Consider the following 15,576-nt stretch of genomic DNA (forward strand, 5'->3'; position numbering starts at 1 on the left):
GAACTAAAATATCATCTAAATGCTGTAAAAAAGTTTTCCCATGCCTCTAAAAACATACCTCTGGCAAAATAGAATTATGACAGCGGCGGGATTCGAACCCGCGCCCCCGAAGAGACTGGTGCCTAAACCCAGCGCCATAGACCACTCGGCCACACTGCCTTCGGCTAGCTTATTATTAACTAAAATATCGTCTAAATGCCGTAAAAAGGTTTTCCCATGCCTCTAAAAACATACCTCTGGCAAAATAGAATTATGACAGCGGCGGGATTCGAACCCGCGCCCCCGAAGAGACTGGTGCCTAAACCCAGCGCCATAGACCACTCGGCCACACTGCCTTCGGGTAGCTTATTATTAACTAAAATATCGTCTTAATGCTGTAAAAAGTTTTTCCCATGCCCCTAAAAACATATATCTGGCGAAATCGAATTATGACACCGGCGTGATTCGAACCCACGCCCCCGAAGAGACTGTAGCCTAAAACCAGCGCCATAGACCACTCGGCCACACTGCCTTCGTGTTGAATGTTATTAACTAAAATATCATCTAAATGCAGTAAAAAGTTTTTCCCACGCTTCTAAAAACATACCTCTGGCAAAATTGTATAATGACAGCGGTGGGATTCGAACCCACGCCCCCGAAGAGACTGGTGCCTTAAACCAGCGCCATAGACCACTCGGCCACACTGCTTTCGTATAGCTTATAATTAACTAAAATATGCTGTAAAAAGGTTTTCCCATGCCCCTTAAAGCATACCTCTGGCAAAATTGAATAATAACAACGGCGGGATTCGAACCCGCGCCCCCGAAGAGACTGGTGTTTAAAACCAGCGCCATACACCACTTGGTTACACTGCCTTCGTATGGATTATTATTAATTTAAATATCGTCTTAATGCTGTAAAAAGGTTTTCCCATGGCCCTTAAATTATACCTCTGTCAAAATTGAATAATGACAGCGGCGGGATTCGAACCCGCGCCCCCGAAGAGACTGGTGCCTAAAACCAGCGCCATAGACCACTCGGCCACACTGCCTTCGTGTGGTTTTTTATTAATTTAAATATCGTCTAAATGCTGTAAAATGGTTTTCCCATGCCCCTTAAAACATACCTCTGGCAAAATCGAAATATGACAGCGGCGGGATTCGAACCCGCGCCCCCGAAGAGACTGGTGCCTAAAACAAGCGCCATAGACCACTCGGCCACGTTGCCTTTATGTGAATTTTTATTAACCAAAATATCGTCTAAATGCTGTAAAAAGGTTTTCCTATGCCCCTAAAAACCTACCTCTGGCAAAATCGAATTATGACAGCGGCGGGATTCGAACCCGCGCCCCTGAAGAGACTGGTGCCTTAAACCAGCGCCGTAGACCACTCGGCCACACTGCCTTCGTGTGGATTATTATTAACTAAAATATCGTCATAATGTTATAAAAAGGTTTTCTCATGCCCCTAAAAACATAAGTCTGGCAAAATCGAATTATGACAGTGGAGGGATTCGAACCCGCGTCTCCGAAGAGACTGGTGCCTAACACCAGCGCCATAGACCACTCAGCCACGCTGCCTTCGTGTGGATTTCTATTATCTAAAATATCGTCTTATTGCTGTAAAAAGGTTTTCCCATGCCCCTTAAAGCATACCTCTGGCAAAATTGAATAATAACAACGGCGGGATTCGAACCCGCGCCCCCGAAGAGACTGGTGTTTAAAACCAGCGCCATACACCACTTGGCTACACTGCCTTCGTATGGATTATTATTAATTTAAATATCGTCTTAATGTTATAAAAAGGTTTTCTCATGCCCCTAAAAACATAAGTCTGGCAAAATCGAATTATGACAGTGGAGGGATTCGAACCCACGCCCCCGAAGAGACTGGTGCCTTACACCAGCGCCATAGACCACTCAGCCACGCTGCCTTCGTGTGGATTTCTATTATCTAAAATATCGTCTTATTGCTGTAAAAAGGTTTTCCCATGCCCCTTAAAGCATACCTCTGGCAAAATTGAATAATGACAGCGGCGGGGGTGGCGGAGTGGTTAGCACTTTCGCCTCGCAGCAAGAAGAGCCGGGTTCGATCCCAGCTTGTGGCACTGGGTGAAAACTCGGAACAACTCCTTCTGCGTTGAGTTTGCAAGTTCTCTCCCCACTGGTTTAAGGGGTTTTCCCCCGAGATCTTCGGTTTCCCCTTCCATAAAAACTTGTTGAGGTTAACGGTAATAGTTAGTGTAGGGAGCTGTTAGCTCGTTCGCGTGGCACGCAGGGCTTGCCACCACCCTCCTACGCATTGTAACCCGGCCACCTGAATTAAAAAGGCTTTAAAAGTCGCTCGATGACTTAGGCCTAAGGTGGTGTCCTGGGTATTAGCCTAGCTTATTATTATTATTATTAGGTTTTCCCATGGCCCTTAAATTATACCTCTGTCAAAATTGAATAATGACAGCGGCGGGATTCGAACCCGCGCCCCCGAAGAGACTGGTGCCTAAACCCAGCGCCATAGACCACTCGGCCACACTGCCTTCGTGTGGATTACTATTAACTAAAATATCGTCATAATGTTATAAAAAGGTTTTCTCATGCCCCTAAAAACATAAGTCTGGCAAAATCGAAATATGACAGTGGAGGAATTCGAACCCGCGCCCCCGAAGAGACTGCTGCCTAAAACCAGCGCCATAGACCACTCGGCCACACTGCCTTCGGATAGCTTATTATTAACTATAATATCGTCTAAATGCTGTAAAAAGGTTTTCCCATGCCCCTAAAAACATACCCCTGGCAAAATCGAACTATGACAGCGGCGGGATTCGAACCCGCGCCCCCGAACAGACTGGTGCCTTAAACCAGCGCCATTGACCACTCGGCCACACTGCCTTCGTGTTGATTATTATTAACTTAAATATCGTCTAAATGCAGTAAAATGTTTTTCCCACGCCCCTAAAAACATACCACTGGCAAAATTGAATAATAACAGCGGCGGGATTCGAACCCACGCCCCCGATGAGACTGGTGCCTAAAACCAGCGCCATAGACCACTCGGCCACACTGCCTTCGGATAGCTTATTATTAACTAAAATATCGTCTTAATGCAGTTAAAAGTTTTTCCCATGCCCCTAAAAACATACCTCTGGCAAAATTGAAAAATGACAGCGGTGGGATTCGAACCCACGCCCCCGAAGAGACTGGTGCCTGAAACCAGCGCCATAGACCACTCGGCCACACTGCCTTCGTATAGCTTATTATTAACTAAAATATCGCCTAATTGCTGTAAAAAGGTTTTCCCATGCCCCTAAAAACATATCTCTGGCAAAACTGAATTATGACAGCGGCGGGATTTCGAACCCGCGCCCCCGAAGAGACTGGTGCCTAAAACCAGCGCCATAGACCACTCGGCCACGCTGCCTTCATGTGGATTTTTATTATCTAAAATGTCGTCTAATTGCTGTAAAAAGGTTTTCCCATGCCCCTAAAAACATACCTCTGGCAAAACTGAATTATGACAGCGGCGAGATTTCGAACCCGCGCCCCCGAAGAGACTGGTGCCTAAAACCAGCGCCATAGACCACTCGGCCACACTGCCTTCATGAGGATAACTATTAACTAAATTATCATCTTAATGCTGTAAAAAAGTTTTCCCATGCCCCTAAAAACAAACCTCTGGCAAAATTGAATAATGACAGCGGCGGGATTCGAACCCGCGCCCCCCAAGAGACTGGTGCTTCAAACCAGTGATATAGACCACTCGGCCACACTACCTTCGGGTAGCTTATTATTAACTAAAATTTTGTCTAAAGGCTGTAAAAAAGTTTTCCCATGCCCATAAAAACATACCTCTGGCAAAATTTAATAATGACAGCGGCGGGATTCGAACCCGCGCCCCCGAAGAGACTGCTGCCTAAAACCAGCGCCATAGACCACTCGGCCACACTGCCTTCGGGTAGCTTATTATTAACTAAAATATCGTCTTAATGCTGTAAAAAGGTTTTCCCATGCCCCTAAAAACATACCTCTGGCAAAATAAAATTATGACACCGGCGGGATTCGAACCCGCGCCCCCGAAAAGACTGTAGCCTAAAACCAGCGCCATAGACCACTCGGCCACACTGTCTTCGTGTTGGTTATTATTAACTAAAATATCGTCTAAGTGCAGTAAAAAGTTTTTCCCATAACCCTAAAAACATACCTCTGGCAAAATTGAATAATGACAGAGGCGGGATTCGAACCCGCGCCCCCGAAGAGACTGGTGCCTTAAACCAGCGCCATAGACCACTCGGCCACACTGCCTTCGTGTGGGTTATTATTAACTAAAATATCGTCTAAATTTTGTAAAAATATTTTCCCATGCACCTAAAAACATACCTCTGGCAAAATTGAATAATGACAGCGGCGGGATTCAAACCCACGCCCCCGAAGAGACTGGTGCCTATAACCAGCGCCATAGCCCACTCGGCCACACTGCCATCTAGTGGCTTATTATTAACTAAAATATCCTCTAAATTCTGTAAAAAGATTTTACCATGCCCCTAAAAACATACCTCTGGCAAAACTGAATTATGACAGCGGCGGGATTCGAACCCGCGCCCCCGAAGAGACTGGTGCCTTAAACCAGCGCCATAGACGACTCGGCCACACTGCCTTCGTGAGAATTATTATTAACTAAAATTACGTCTAAATGCTGTAAAAAGGTTTTCCGATGCTCCAAAAACATAACTCTGGCAAAAACGAATTATGACAGCGGCGGGATTCGAACACGCGCCCCCAAAGAGACTGGTGCCTATTACCAGCGCCATAGCCCACTCGGCCACACTGCCATCATGTGGATTATTATTAACTAAAATATCGTCTTAATTCTGTAAAAAGTTTTTCCCGTGCCCCTTAAAACATACCTCTGGCAAAATTGAATAATGACAGCGGCGGGATTCGAACCCACGCCCCCGAAGAGACTGGTGCCTAAAACCAGCGCCATAGACCACTCGGCCACACTGCTTTCGGGTAGCTTATTATTAACTATAATATCGTCTAAATGCTGTAAAAAGGTTTTCCCATGCCCCTAAAAACATACCCCTGGCAAAATCGAACTATGACAGCGGCGGGATTCGAACCCGCGCCCCCGAAGAGACTGGTGCCTTAAACCAGCGCCATAGACCACTCGGCCACACTGCCTTCGTGTGGATTACTATTAACTAAAATATCGTTATAACGTTATAAAAAGGTTTTCAAATGCCCCTAAAAACATAAGTCTGGCAAAATCAAATTATGACAAAGGCGGGATTCGAACCCGCGCCCCCGAAGAGACTGTAGCCTAAAACCAGCGCCATAGACCACTCGACCACACTGTCTTCGTGTTGGTTATTATTAACTAAAATATCGTCTAAATGCAGTAAAAAGTTTTTCCCATGCCCCTTAAAACATACCTCTGGCAAAATTGAATAATGACAGCGGCGGGATTCGAACCCGCGCCCCCGAAGAGACTGGTGCCTAAAACCAGCGCTATAGACCACTCGGCCACACTGCCTTCGTGTGGGTTATTATTAACTAAAATATCGTCTAAATTCTGTAAAAAGATTTTCCCATGCACCTAAAAACATACCTCTGGCAAAATAAAATTATGACACCGGCGGGATTCGAACCCGCGCCCCCGAAAAGACTGTAGCCTAAAACCAGCGCCATAGACCACTGGGCCACACTGTCTTCGTGTTGGTTATTATTTACTAAAATATCGTCTAAATGCAGTAAAAAGTTTTTCCCATGCCCCTAAAAACATACCTCTGGCCAAATTGAATAATGACAGAGGCGGGATTCGAACCCGCGCCCCCGAAGAGACTGGTGCCTGAAACCAGCGCTATAGACCACTCGGCCACACTGCCTTCGTGTGGGTTATTATTAACTAAAATATCGTCTAAATTCTGTAAAAAGATTTTCCCATGCACCTAAAAACATACCTCTGGCAAAATAAAATTATGACACCGGCGGGATTCGAACCCGCGCCCCCGAAAAGACTGTAGCCTAAAACCAGCGCCATAGACCACTCGGCCACACTGTCTTCGTGTTGGTTATTATTAACTAAAATATCGTCTAAATGCAGTAAAAAGTTTTTCCCATGCCCCTAAAAACATACCTCTGGCCAAATTGAATAATGACAGAGGCGGGATTCGAACCCGCGCCCCCGAAGAGACTGGTGCCTAAAACCAGCGCTATAGACCACTCGGCCACACTGCCTTCGTGTGGGTTATTATTAACTAAAATATCGTCTAAATTCTGTAAAAAGATTTTCCCATGCACCTAAAAACATACCTCTGGCAAAATAAAATTATGACACCGGCGGGATTCGAACCCGCGCCCCCGAAAAGACTGTAGCCTAAAACCAGCGCCATAGACCACTCGGCCACACTGTCTTCGTGTTGGTTATTATTAACTAAAATATCGTCTAAATGCAGTAAAAAGTTTTTCCCATGCCCCTAAAAACATACCTCTGGCAAAATTGAATAATGACAGAGGCGGGATTCGAACCCGCGCCCCCGAAGAGACTGGTGCCTAAAACCAGCGCTATAGACCACTCGGCCACACTGCCTTCGTGTGGGTTATTATTAACTAAAATATCGTCTAAATTCTGTAAAAAGATTTTCCCATGCACCTAAAAACATACCTCTGGCAAAATTGAATAATGACAGCGGCGGGATTCAAACCCACGCCCCCGAAGAGACTGGTGCCTAAAACCAGCGCCATAGACCACTCGGCCACACTGCTTTCGGGTAGCTTATTATTAACTATAATATCGTCTAAATGCTGTAAAAAGGTTTTCCCTTGCCCCTAAAAACATACCCCTGGCAAAATCGAACTATGACAGCGGCGGGATTCGAACCCGCGCCCCCGAAGAGACTGGAGCCTTAAATCAGCGCCATAGACCACTCGGCCACACTGCCTTCGTGTGGATTACTATTAACTAAAATATCGTTATAACGTTATAAAAAGGTTTTCCCATGCCCCTAAAAACATACCTCTGGCAAAATTGAATAATGACAGCGGCGGGTATCGAACCCGCGCCCCCGAAGAGACTGTAGCCTAAAACCAGCGCCATAGACCACTCGGCCACACTGTCTTCGTGCTGGTTATTATTAACTAAAATATCGTCTAAATGCAGTAAAAAGTTTTTCCCATGCCCCTAAAAACATACCTCTGGCAAAATAAAATTATGACACCGGCGGGATTCGAACCCGCGCCCCCGAAAAGACTGTAGCCTAAAACCAGCGCCATAGACCACTCGGCCACACTGTCTTCGTGTTGGTTATTATTAACTAAAATATCGTCTAAATACAGTAAAAAGTTTTTCCCATGCCCCTAAAAACATACCTCTGGCAAAATTGAATAATGACAGAGGCGGGATTCGAACCCGCGCCCCCGAAGAGACTGGTGCCTAAAACCAGCGCTATAGACCACTCGGCCACACTGCCTTCGTGTGGGTTATTATTAACTAAAATATCGTCTAAATTCTGTAAAAAGATTTTCCCATGCACCTAAAAACATACCTCTGGCAAAATTGAATAATGACAGCGGCGGGATTCGAACCCACGCCCCCGAAGAGACTGGTGCCTAAAACCAGCGCCATAGACCACTCGGCCACACTGCTTTCGGGTAGCTTATTATTAACTATAATATCGTCTAAATGCTGTAGAAAGGTTTTCCCATGCCCCTAAAAACATACCCCTGGCAAAATCGAACTATGACAGCGGCGGGATTCGAACCCGCGCCCCCGAAGAGACTGGTGCCTTAAACCAGCGCCATAGACCACTCGGCCACACTGCCTTCGTGTGGATTACTATTAACTAAAATATCGTTATAACGTTATAAAAAGGTTTTCAAATGCCCCTAAAAACATAAGTCTGGCAAAATCAAATTATGACACCGGCGGGATTCGAACCCGCGCCCCCGAAGAGACTGTAGCCTAAAACCAGCGCCATAGACCACTCGGCCACACTGTCTTCGTGTTGGTTATTATTAACTAAAATATCGTCTAAATGCAGTATAAAGTTTTTCCCATGCCCCTAAAAACATACCTCTGGCAAAATTGAATAATGACAGCGGCGGGTATCGAAAACGCGCCCCCGAAGAGACTGGTGCCTAAAACCAGCGCTTTTTTTTTTTTTATTATATCATTAAAAAATACATTGTTGATGTATATCACAACATTTCGAAAGCAATTTTGACAAAACAAGAGCAACTATTATAAAAATACAGGAAAGTATGTGGTGATATATATTAACCATGAAAACAAACAAATACACTTTTGGAATGCGATATTTATAAAAGCAATTAAAGCACAATATTTAAACCCCTTAAAACAGTCTGATTTGCGTTTAAAAAATATTGACACTGTTAAATTAGAATTTTTTAAATATTTTTGACAACATATTAGCAAATTTATGTCTCTTTACAATACCCAATTAAAATCAAAATATAAGATATCTGGACATTTCCCTTTTTTCTTTCCAATAAATAAATAAATAAATATTAAAATATTCACCCTTGAGTTTTAAAATATTTTTAACAAAAGGTTACAAAATTATTTTTCCTTATCTTTATAAATTGCTATGGTTTTACTTATTTCACTCCTAATTTTAGCGATAAAACGTTTTTGCACAATAAAGAGCGGGACATTTTCATGGGTAATTGAAAAAGATCTACTATCGAGTTTAAAATATTTAAATATAGATATTAAAAAGTGCAAAACTTTCCGCTCGAGAGGATTGATATTTAAAGGGCATTTACCTTGAAAAACAAGAAATACATTTCGAACATATCCCGGGGTAGTGAACCAATGAACTTTTATTTTTAGTTTTTCAACAAACAACCACAACCACCAACTATTTACTACACGACAATCTAATAGTAAATGCCCTAAATTTTCATCCGCACCCTTACAAAATGTACAGTCTGCAGAAGTCTGTGGAGCAAAGGCATGTAAACGGGCATTTAGAAAATAAGCGCGATGGACAATTTTATAATTAGTATCTCGTTGTTCGGGACCCAACAATTTTCCTTTTAGCCAATTCCACCCTGATTCTGGTAATGGACCCCCGAAATATTCCCGCCATTTGAGTTCGACGGCTGATTCAGAAGCGCCAATCGTAAGATACCGATGATATAGTTCCTTTACCGAGGCGGATGCATAGTCGTAGATAGATCCATTCGGAGCATCAATCTTAATCTCGGGACTGGACAGCTGCGCATTCGAAATAGCGTGTACCCGGGCCAAAAAGTTCTGGGGTAGCGCACTTTTAATGACCGAATAATCACGCAAGACTGCCGACGCGGGCACTTCAGAGTTAGAAATATCGCACAGTTCTAACATACTGACTTCCGGTAAAAAGCCTGGTATGACCTCGTAACAAAACTCGCGAAGACATAGAAGACCGTGAGACAGAAAAGGAAGGCGCTGTCGATACGATAAGTCGGGCAAGTTAATGTGCCTACTGTAGAAAACTGGTTCGTGTAACAGATTATCAGATAGCTGGAGTCGCATATTCTGAGAGTCAATAAACGTCCGCCACGCGATCCACATTTCTCGGTAACGCGGAGAAAGCCGACTGAGCCACGACTGAGGTAACACGCAACGCAGAATGTTAATACCGGGACTTGCCGTTCCGTCAAATGGGTTTAAAAGAGCAATCACGAGATCTCGCTGAGCCGAAGGGCTTTTCGGAGAAAGAATAGTCTGCAACTCCCGGAAGCGGAAAGCGTAAGTCTTCCATTTTAGATCGACCAGTCCATAGCCACCCAGACGAGTAGGGCGCGTGAGAGTGGTATACGAAACTTGATGAGCCCGAGACCCCCATAGGAAGTCCAGCGCGACTTTGCGAAACTGAACGGCTATACTATCAGGAAACGGAACCGAGCGAAGAGTATGATACAAAAGCGACATGGCCAAAGTATTAATTAAGATAACCTTTCCGGTAACCGTCAAACGCCGCGCCTGCCAAACCCGTAAGACTTTCTTGAATTTTTCTAACCGTGAAGTCCAATTTAGATCAATCGTATCGGTATACGATGAACCAATATACACGCCGAGAACCTCGAGCGGTTCAGAAGAAATAGAAATTCCGGAAATGACCTCGGGGACATTAGCGTGTTCCGACCCAAGCCATAAGCCGCGACACTTGCTCAGATTTAATACCGCGCCCGATCCTTCCGAAAAGCGGTGATACTCGGCCACAACTTCTTCAACCGATTTCCGGTTCCGAACGATTACAGTGTTGTCATCGACGTGGATGCGCAATAACGGGGCCGAATGAAGACCAGGCCAACTGACCCGGACTATCGCTCGACGACTCTCTAACGCGAAACACAAGGCTTCCGACGTCAGCACGTATAAAAGTGGGCTCAGCGGACACCCTTGACGAACCGAACGACCGAGTTGGAAAAAATCGGTTAAATAACCGTTTATCCTCAAGCACGACCGACTACCGATAAGAAAAGTTTGAATCCAGCCGCAAAAAGTGGGACCGAAACCGAAAGCGCGCAAGACAGCGAATAAATATGGCCAAGAAACACAATCAAACGCTTTGGCTAAATCCAACTTCAAAAGAATTCCGCTAGTGTTCACGCGATTGAGATACTCAATCGTGTCCAATAAAAGCGCGGGGGTACTAAATGACCCGCGACCTTTGATGGCTCCCGTTTGACGATCAGAAATTATCGTTGGTAAGACCGCTGAAAGTCGCATTGCCTGGATTTTCACTAAAATCTTATAATCCTCATTTAAGAGGGTAATTGGACGCCAATTAGATATGTGCCGCAAGTCGCCAGTCTTCGGAAGCAGAACGATCATGCCTTCTTTCATACTCGGAGGCAAACGGCCCTCACTTTGACAAAAGGCAATTAACGCTAAAAATTCGTCCTTGATTTGCGGGAAAATGAACTTCCAAAACTCATTAGTTAGGCCATCTTTTCCGGGACTCTTACCATTTGGAAGGTTCCGGAGGCTTAAGGTTACATCCGCCCAAGTCACTGAACTCTCGCAGATAGCGAAATCGGCCTCCGACAACCGGGTCGGGATATATGATACGTATTCTTCAGCACTGGCGTTATTAGTAGGTTTACCGCGGTACATGTCGCTAAAATGTTCAAAAACCCTGCGCCTGACACATAACGGATCCTCGAGAAGAGTTTGGGACGCAGAATAAATGTATCGTAAATTTTTCTTACTTTAGCGATACTTCTCAAGGCGTTAAAAATACGCCGTAGGCCGTTCACCCTCTGTGCGCCACAGTTGATTAGAACGAGCTACAGCTCCACGAAGGACATTCCGGTCGAACAATTTCAGATCGTCCACCTTGGAAGTTAACTCCACCACGTCAATTAGTCCATTCGTAAAGTCCTCCTGAGCGCGGACCACCGCTAACCGTAAAGCCGTACGATAATCACGCGAGCGCGCCGCTTGTATTTTACCAAAAAACATCGCGTGATCACGCAAAGAAGACTAACTTTTCGTACCAATCAATAACCGACGTAGAAAATTCCGGCCACGTACGACTTCGACGAATAATACGAGCCACCGCGTCGCGATACGAGTCTAAGTCGAGGAAGCTCGCGTTGAAAGACCATGTGCCCGGGCCCATAGCGACACCGTCCAAATTGAAGCGGAGTTCAACTAGTTTATGATCCGTAAGTGAACAAGGTATAATTTGGCAAAGCTTTACATTCTTACGCTCCGACGCTGGTACAAAAATATAATCGATCCGAGATTGTACATAGTTCCCAAAAACATAACCCGCCCATGACCAGGCGAAAACATACGGGTGTGTGTCCCTCCAGACATCGACAAGATTTAAGGCACTTTTGGAGCGAAACAGATCAGTATGTCGGAAGCGCGTGGTGACCAAAGGAATAGGACAACGATCCTGACTGCGAAGAACAACGTCATTGAAATCCCCCGCAACCACGGGGCGCTGCAAATGAGATATTTCCGCCCGGAGACGCGCGTAAAACGGCACCCGATCATTTGCGTCGTTGGGTAAGTACACGTTGACAATATCAAAAGCCACGTCATCCAATGTAAGTGAAACAATCACGAACCGTCCTTCATTACTGACGACAACGCGGGAAACGGTAACGTTGAAACCCGGACGAACTAGGGTAGCCACGCCGCGAAAACCGGTCGTCGAATCATTGTCAAAAAATACTTGCCCACGCCAAAGAGACTTAAACCGATGCGCGTGCTCCGCTAACCAATGCGTCTCCTGAAGGCAAATAATGTCATACGGCTTACTAAGTTCCAAAAACTCTAAAATCTTCTGATCATCCCGCAGTCCACGAATATTACAACTGGCCAAACGCATCATAGTGACTTAGGTCCCACCGCCATCCACTTTCTCCGTCGCCGCCAACTGATCCCCGTTCTCTGGAGCCTCCATCCGAAGCTTTTCCCACGAACCAAAACGCCTGATAGCTATGGCCTTCTCAAAAGTTTTATTGTCACGGAGCCTTTTAGAATATGACGATTTACTAGTCGAAGCGGACAAAGACAAATTACCAGTGTGGCGGACACCATCATCACTACCAGTGGAAGTAGAAATCGGTCTCTTAGCTGCGCTTAACGATAAATTTGAGGAGGGTTCTTTATCAGGCATTTCTTTAGGAGTAACCGCATCCACGTCGGGTGGAAGTTGTGGATTCACCGCTTCCCCCTGATCCATCGGCAATTCATGAACAATAGCGTGGCCCACTTTTTCGTTGACTTGAGCAGGCCGGCCTTGGGCGCCCTTCTCCCAATCCGGACATTGACGGATTCCGTGACCTTGAAGGTCGCACTTTCGACAACGAAAATCGGGGCATTGGCGATATAAATGAGATGTGGAAAATCATTTGTTACAGACCTTGGCCTGACGGTCGTGGCGGAGACGGTAATTAGTTTCAAGACCCAAGACATCACGAATACGAATAGTATAAGACAAATTTGACACGCCCTCCGGTAATGACACTTTTATCGACCGTTGACCGTAATATTTTCCATTTTCCCGCGCCCACATCACGTCAGACTTTACCTCGCATTTCATACTGGCAAACTTATCTTTCACCGCTTCATCAGTGACAAATTCCGGTAGACCAGATAACGTCATCAAAACCTCGCGGCTCCCAACCTTTGCAACGACACATTCTACGCCTCCAATCTCCATACCATGTTCAACGCAAGTATCCGCATCTTCCAAAGTTATAAATGTGACAAAAAAGCCACCCAAAGTAGCGACCACTGACGAATATGAATCCAAACCAAAATGCGCTTTCAAATCATCTTCTACCAAATTAACGGCGATCGCTTCAGAAGCGACGAAAACCGAACGTCTTAAAACTTCCATAATTTAAATTAGTTAAAGGGGTTAAAGACCCTGCAATGCAGGGTCAAAGATTAAAAATTAATTAACAACTCAATAAACTGGGATTATAGAATACCAAATAAAATTAAAAAAACACTAAGCCTAGGCTTAAACGCAGGAAGAGACTAGAAAAACGGAGCGGAAAAATCGGCAACCGCACTCTACAAAACCTCAAGCGAGACAAAATTGAATTATGACAGCGGCGGGATTCGAACCCGCGCCCCAGAAGAGACTGGTGCCTAAAACCAGCGTCATAGACCACTCGGCCACAAAGCCTTCGTGTGGATTTTTATTATCTTAAATATCGTCTTAATGCTGTAAAAAGGTTTTCCCATGCCCCTAAAAGCATACCTCTGGCAAAATTGAATAATGACAGCGGCGGGATTCAAAACCGCGCCCCCGAAGAGACTGGTGCTTAAAACCAGCGCCATAGACCACGCGGCCACACTGCCTTCGTGTGGTTGATTATTAACTAAAATATCGTCTAAATGCTGTAAAATAGTTTTCCCATGCCCCTTAAAACATACCTCTGTCAAAATCGAATTATGACAGCGACGGGATTCGAACCCGCGCCCCCGAAGAGACTGATGCCTAAAACCAGCGCCATAGACCACTCGGCCACACTGCCTTCGGGTAGCTTATTATTAACTATAATATCGTCTAAATGCTGTAAAAAGGTTTTCCCATGCCCCTAAAAACATACCCCTGGCAAAATCGAACTATGACAGCGGCGGGATTCGAACCCACGCCCCCGAAGAGACTGGTGCCTAAAACCAGCGCCATAGACCACTCGGCCACGCTGCCTTCATGTGGATCTTTATTATCTTAAATATCGTCTAAATGCTGTAATAAGGTTTGCCCAGGCCCCTAAAAAGCATACCTCTGACAAAATTGAATAATGACAGCGGCGGGATTCGAACCCGCGCCCCCCGAAGAGACTTGTGCCTAAAACCAGCGCCATAGACCACTCGGCCACACTGCCTTCGTGTTTATTATTATTAACTTAAATATCGTCTAAATGCAGTAAAATGTTTTTCCCACGCCCCTAAAAACATACCTCTGGCAAAATTGAATAATAACAGCGGCGGGATTCGAACCCACGCCCCCGAAGAGACTGGTGCCTAAAACCAGCGCCATAGACCACTCGGCCACACTGCCTTCGGATAGCTTAATATTAACTAAAATATCGTCTTAATGCAGTAAAAAGTTTTTCCCATGCCCCTAAAAACATACCTCTGGCAAAATTGAATAATGACAGCGGTGGGATTCGAACCCACGCCCCCGAAGAGACTGGTGCCTGTAACCAGCGCCATAGACCACTCGGCCACACTGCCTTCGTATAGCTTATTATTAACTAAAATATCGTCTAATTGCTGTAAAAAGGTTTTCCCATGCCCCTAAAAACATATCTCTGGCAAAACTGAATTATGACAGCGGCGGGATTTCGAACCCGCGCCCCCGAAGAGACTGGTGCCTAAAACCAGCGTCATAGACCACTCGGCCACACTGCCTTCATGTGGATAACTATTAACTAAATTATCATCTAAATGCTAGAGAGAGGGGTGACCATCCGGTGATTGAGAATTTCATTCTCAATCACCGGAAGGACACAAAGCTGTAGCTTGGCTCCCGCCGTTCACCCGCGCCTCTCCCGTTCCTCCCTTGATCACCAGAATTTCTAATCACCAGATTCTCTCCTCCACCCCCATTCACTGGATACTTTATCTCTCGTTCACCAGCTCCTTTCCCCCCCATTGCTTTCATCCCTTCTAATCACCAGTTGCTTTCCCCCATCCCCATTCTCCAGAATTTGTTTTCCTCGTGCAGATATCTGGAGATTAGATTTTTACCCGTTTGCTTATCGCTTCAGAACTCCTTAATTTCTAATCTCTAGGCAATAATAACAAGTTATTTTCAATTTAATTAATTTTTTATTTTATTTTAGAACTTTGTTTACATGTTAGTAGGTATCAGATATTCCATTAGATGGTTATCTTGTGCATTACACAATGAAAACAAATTAAAGTAGCTAAGTTTACAGGTTAATTGATTATCTACGAGTAAATTAGTAAAATCTTGTAGTACTTCCGAGGGTGATTTAAAACAGCCAAAATAAGATTTTACTTGATGGTACGTATTAAATTGATCTGGGTACAAAAATAAACCCTCGAAAGGTTTTCCATATAATAATTCGTGAATTTTTTTAAGGTTTTTAACA

The 15,576-nt window shown here is 44.8% G+C and overlaps 14 non-coding genes across 14 annotated transcripts; all 14 read right to left on the reverse strand.

Annotated features, from left to right (window-relative positions):
- Positions 1-605: 605 nt before the first annotated feature.
- TRNAL-AAG (transfer RNA leucine (anticodon AAG)) lies at positions 606-687 on the reverse strand. Its single transcript has one exon. It is a non-coding gene; the product is annotated as a tRNA-Leu (tRNA).
- A 261-nt stretch (positions 688-948) lies between these two features.
- On the reverse strand, positions 949-1,030 carry TRNAL-UAG (transfer RNA leucine (anticodon UAG)). Its single transcript has one exon. It is a non-coding gene; the product is annotated as a tRNA-Leu (tRNA).
- A 270-nt stretch (positions 1,031-1,300) lies between these two features.
- Positions 1,301-1,382, reverse strand: TRNAL-AAG (transfer RNA leucine (anticodon AAG)). Its single transcript has one exon. It is a non-coding gene; the product is annotated as a tRNA-Leu (tRNA).
- Positions 1,383-2,780: 1,398 nt separating this feature from the next.
- TRNAL-AAG (transfer RNA leucine (anticodon AAG)) lies at positions 2,781-2,862 on the reverse strand. The gene has a single exon. It is a non-coding gene; the product is annotated as a tRNA-Leu (tRNA).
- A 270-nt stretch (positions 2,863-3,132) lies between these two features.
- On the reverse strand, positions 3,133-3,214 carry TRNAL-CAG (transfer RNA leucine (anticodon CAG)). Its single transcript has one exon. It is a non-coding gene; the product is annotated as a tRNA-Leu (tRNA).
- Positions 3,215-3,308: 94 nt separating this feature from the next.
- On the reverse strand, positions 3,309-3,391 carry TRNAL-UAG (transfer RNA leucine (anticodon UAG)). The gene has a single exon. It is a non-coding gene; the product is annotated as a tRNA-Leu (tRNA).
- A 799-nt stretch (positions 3,392-4,190) lies between these two features.
- Positions 4,191-4,272, reverse strand: TRNAL-AAG (transfer RNA leucine (anticodon AAG)). The gene has a single exon. It is a non-coding gene; the product is annotated as a tRNA-Leu (tRNA).
- A 270-nt stretch (positions 4,273-4,542) lies between these two features.
- TRNAL-AAG (transfer RNA leucine (anticodon AAG)) lies at positions 4,543-4,624 on the reverse strand. Its single transcript has one exon. It is a non-coding gene; the product is annotated as a tRNA-Leu (tRNA).
- A 445-nt stretch (positions 4,625-5,069) lies between these two features.
- TRNAL-AAG (transfer RNA leucine (anticodon AAG)) lies at positions 5,070-5,151 on the reverse strand. The gene has a single exon. It is a non-coding gene; the product is annotated as a tRNA-Leu (tRNA).
- Positions 5,152-5,773: 622 nt separating this feature from the next.
- Positions 5,774-5,855, reverse strand: TRNAL-CAG (transfer RNA leucine (anticodon CAG)). The gene has a single exon. It is a non-coding gene; the product is annotated as a tRNA-Leu (tRNA).
- A 974-nt stretch (positions 5,856-6,829) lies between these two features.
- Positions 6,830-6,911, reverse strand: TRNAL-AAG (transfer RNA leucine (anticodon AAG)). Its single transcript has one exon. It is a non-coding gene; the product is annotated as a tRNA-Leu (tRNA).
- A 798-nt stretch (positions 6,912-7,709) lies between these two features.
- Positions 7,710-7,791, reverse strand: TRNAL-AAG (transfer RNA leucine (anticodon AAG)). Its single transcript has one exon. It is a non-coding gene; the product is annotated as a tRNA-Leu (tRNA).
- A 6,289-nt stretch (positions 7,792-14,080) lies between these two features.
- On the reverse strand, positions 14,081-14,162 carry TRNAL-UAG (transfer RNA leucine (anticodon UAG)). Its single transcript has one exon. It is a non-coding gene; the product is annotated as a tRNA-Leu (tRNA).
- A 448-nt stretch (positions 14,163-14,610) lies between these two features.
- TRNAL-CAG (transfer RNA leucine (anticodon CAG)) lies at positions 14,611-14,692 on the reverse strand. Its single transcript has one exon. It is a non-coding gene; the product is annotated as a tRNA-Leu (tRNA).
- Between the last annotated feature and the right edge of the window lie 884 nt (positions 14,693-15,576).

The sequence above is a fragment of the Leiobunum rupestre genome, chromosome 2 (assembly GCF_980474605.1).
Source record: "Leiobunum rupestre chromosome 2, qqLeiRupe1.1.hap1, whole genome shotgun sequence".
NCBI classification, from domain to species: Eukaryota; Metazoa; Arthropoda; class Arachnida; order Opiliones; family Sclerosomatidae; genus Leiobunum; species Leiobunum rupestre.